Source organism: Propithecus coquereli, unplaced genomic scaffold (assembly GCF_000956105.1).
Source record: "Propithecus coquereli isolate 6110/MARCELLA unplaced genomic scaffold, Pcoq_1.0 Scaffold686, whole genome shotgun sequence".
Lineage (NCBI taxonomy): Eukaryota > Metazoa > Chordata > Mammalia > Primates > Indriidae > Propithecus > Propithecus coquereli.
The window spans coordinates 461,836-465,962 of record NW_012152907.1 but is presented as its reverse complement, the minus strand read 5'-3'; the positions used below and the strand labels follow the sequence as shown (position 1 = coordinate 465,962).

The 4,127-nt window shown below is 42.6% G+C and overlaps 1 pseudogene; it reads right to left on the bottom strand.

Annotated features, from left to right (window-relative positions):
- Positions 1-513: 513 nt before the first annotated feature.
- LOC105823623 lies at positions 514-3,518 on the bottom strand (annotated as a pseudogene).
- Positions 3,519-4,127: the final 609 nt, after the last annotated feature.

Genomic DNA, 4,127 nt, shown 5'->3' with positions numbered 1-4,127 from the left:
AGTGATGTTAACACTGACAATGTAATGAACTGCTGCAGGTGAGACTGCTACGTTTAATTTCTTGGAAAACTGTAAAGAAATTTCACAGGTTAAAAAAAAATTGACTAAGCAAAAAAAAAAACAAAACTGGAGAACTGTTACTTTTAAATAAGCAGCCAAATGAAGAAAACTTTTTTTTAAAAAAGATTAAGAATGTAAAAGTACATTTTAATATTTAAAAAGCATCTTAAAAAATCTGTAACAAGTATATGACAAAATCTGTCTTTGAAAAAGGCCTGTAAAAACAGCAGGACAGAACTCCCCTCATCACCTTTGACTTTTTCTCATCGGAAAAAAAGTGTATGCATCCCTGGAACTGTAAGTGATGTTAAAATAGGCATTTATAAAACAGCAAGGAGAATTTCATGGGAAGTTTCTGGTTTTTTACAATCCTGGGCATTGCAACCATCTGTAAGTCACAAGTAGAACTTCTCTAGCTAAGAAGCAAAACGGAATATCAAGTTTTGAACTGTATTAGGTCTGTTGCCTAGGTTTGGCTGATCTAACTTTTTCATAGCGTGACTCCATTTCTTCCAAGACTTTGGGTGTACATCGAACAACGAATTTTAACCTTCCCTCCAGTGGCTTTTTTTCATGCCGTTTCTCCTTCCACGCTCACTCCATTAACAGAAAGGAGTCGACCTCCTCGTTTGAGTCTCCCACGTCTATCAGCAATTCCACCTGGAATTACTCGAGATCTATTGATGGGAGAGTTTTTGTTCTTCACCTCCCATAGTACTGAATCCAAGGCCTTCTTCTGTTTTGGGTAGCTCAGTGACTCAAGGATGAGACTGTCCTTCGCTGGCAGCAAATGCAGCCATGGTGGCCTTTGCGTTAACTCTCACTGCAGGACTGCTGCTGCTGCCGTCCACGGTCTCGAGACGTGTGCATTTGCCTCTCTCACGGCATGGCGGAACTCACTTCGAAGGACTTTTTGTAAAGCCTGAAGTTCTCTGGTGGTACCTCTCCACTCCTTTGCAGTTTTTCCAGCAATTCAATTGCTCTACAAATATCTCAGTCCGAGCCTGGGCCACACTCACCCGTCTCTGGCCACACAGGTGCCTCCGGCCCCACCAGCTTCTCCCTTCAGGACTTTTTGTTTTATCTCTGGGAAGAAAGTAATTGGTATTTTTATAGTGACTGCATTGAGTCTGTAGATTACTCTGGGTAACATGGATGTTGAAAAAATATTAATTCTTCCAATACATGAACATAGGATATCTTTGCATTTTTATGGGTCCTTTTCAATATTTTTCATAAGTGGTGTATAGTTTTGACTGTATAGATCATTCAGCTCCTTGGTTAAATTCATTCCAGGTATTTGGGGGTTTTTTTGTAGTTATTGTAAACTAAATTGCTTTCTTGATATCTTTCTTGATAGTTTGCTATTAAAATATAAAAACATCACTGATGATTTATGTTGTTTTTTGTTTTTATTCTACAGCTTTACTCGTTTATCAGTTCAGATGGTTTTCTGGTGGAGTGCTTAGGGATTTCTTTATGTAAGATCATGCCATCTGTGAACAGGGACAGTTTGACTTCCTCCTTACAATTTGGGTGCCCTTTATTTCTTTCTGTTGCCTAATTACTCTGGCCAGGATTTCCAATATTGTTTTGAATAAAAGTAGTGAAAGTGGGCATCCTTGTCTTGTTCCAGATGTTAGAGGAAAGGCTTCCAAATTTTCCCCATTTGGTGTGATTGGTAGCTATGCCTTTATCATATATGGCCTTTGCTATGTTTAGGTACATTCATCGAATACCTCATTTGTTGAGAGTTTTTATCATAAAGGAGTATTGGATTTTTTTTCAAAATGCTTTTTTCTACATCTATTGAAACTATCGTGTGATTTTTGTTCTTTATCCTGTTAATATGATGTATCATGTACATTGATTTCCATATGTTGAACCATCCTTGCATCCCTGGGATAAAACCCACTTGATCATGGTAAATGATCTTGTTAATGTGCTGTTGAATTTTATTTGCTCTTATTATGTTGAGGATTTTTGCATCTATGATCATCAGGGATATTGGCCTATAGTTTCCCTTTTTTGTTTTGTCCTTGTCTGATTTTGGTACCAGAGTAATGCTGACCTCAAAGCGCGAGTTTGGAAGAATTCCCTTCTCTACAATTCCTTTGGAACAATTTGAGAAGTATTGGCGTTAATTCTTCTCTAAATGCTGGTAGAATTCAGCAGTGAATTTTTTAGGTCTTGGGCTTTTTCCCATGGGAGACTCAATCTTGTTGGTCATTATTGGTCAAATTCCTATTTCTTCATGACTCAAACTTGGTAGACTGTATGTGTCCAGAAATTTTCTCTTTTTCCTGGGTTTTCCCATTTTTTGGTGTACATTTTTTCATAATAATATCTTATTATCCTTTGTATTTCTGTGGAATCAGTTTTAATACTTCATTTTTCATCTCTGATTTTTTGGAGTTCTTTTTATAAAGTAGCTAAAGGTTTTTGATTTTGTTTATCTTTGCAAAAAAACAACTCTTAATTTCATGTTTTTGAAATATTTTTCTAGTCTAGTGTTTCACTTATTTCTGCTCTTTATTACTTTTTTCTTGTACTAATTTTGGCTTTGGTTTGGTTTCTTTGTCTTCTGTTAACCAAACTGTGTTCAGGGTTTGGGCCTTGATGGGGGTACCAGGACATTGAAGTCTCTGTTATGATCAATGGTTAGGTGTCACTCACTTATAGCATGTTTAAGGACTGGTCAAATGGGACAGTTGAAAGAGTATATTGTATATTTAATAACCTTGGTTTCTAGAGGACATTTTATCATGAGCTCTAGTCCCTCAGTTCCTTAGCACAGGTCATACCGTGGTGAAGTAGCCACCACCACTGTTCAGGCCAAACATACCAGTCCCACCAGAACAGCCAGGAACTTGGATTTGTTCCACGTGAGTGTCAGCAGGTTAAGATGTCTGTGCCTGTAATAGGATGTAGGAAAGGGAGGGGAACCACCATGACCAGTAGATTTTTGTTTCCAGTGGCGCCCACTGCAGCATCAGTGGTGATATCTTTGCTTGTCACTGGTTGGCCCAGAGATTCCAGAGGGGAATGAGCAGCCAATCGTTAGTGCTCTGGGCCCCCAGGAGTGACTGTGGCTTGTGCTCCAGTGTCTCTGAGGGCTTGAAGGTGATGTTGATTATGTGCATCCCAGCGAGTGGTCAGAGATGGAGAGGGCGGTTGTTTCCTGGCGGAAGGAGGAGGTCCAGGGAGCTGCCAGTCCCTAGTGCTGGGACTGGGGAGGCTCCATTTCCACAGGTTTGGAAAGGGGTCAAGGGCAACTGCACGGTGGTGCGGAGGAGCAGCAGCGCTAGAGACGCTGTGGCTATCCTGTCCACCCGGAGGGGCTTGGGACCCTTGCAGTGTCTTGCCCAGCGTGCATACTTATTGATCAACTAAACTGTGGCAAGATGATTTGGCACTCCCAACCTACAGAGCTGCCAGTAGAGGCCGTCTGTCCCCATCGCTCCTTCTCCCTGAGAGTGGGGGAAGATATGGCCTCCTGAGTTCAGGGCGATGCCTGCGTGTTGGTGAATGGTAGTGCGTGTTGAACTTCCAGCTGTCGTTATGGAAATAAACCCTGCCTGTGCTCGGAGCCCGTGAGCAGCCAGTATCTGAGCTTCTCTGGCTCCTGCTCTTTTGTGTTATGTTAAGGCTTGTCGGACTGTGTCAGCAGTTTCTAGGAACAGCAGCATAATTGCCCTGTAGGCTGGTGGGAGAGGAGCTCCTTAAAGGAAGACTTCCTTGGCCTCCACTCCTAAAGGCACTTCCTCTGGGTAGGTGGTAGTGGCGGGTCTGTGGCGAATACTGCTCAGCAAAACGACAGACCCCCTGCATCATGCCGATCTCGCGCAGCAGAAGTCGACCCTCCTCCAAGGCTTTCCGTTTTCTCTGTGCCTTAGCTGCGGTCACGGTAATGGAGGAGTGAGCCTTTCACCAAGCTATAGACAGACCCACGGGAGTGGCTGGGCACGGTGGCTCACACCTGCAATCCAGCACTTTGGGAGGCCAAGGCAGGAGGATCGCTTCAGGCCAGGAGTTTGAGACCAGCCTGGGTAACATAGCGAAATCCC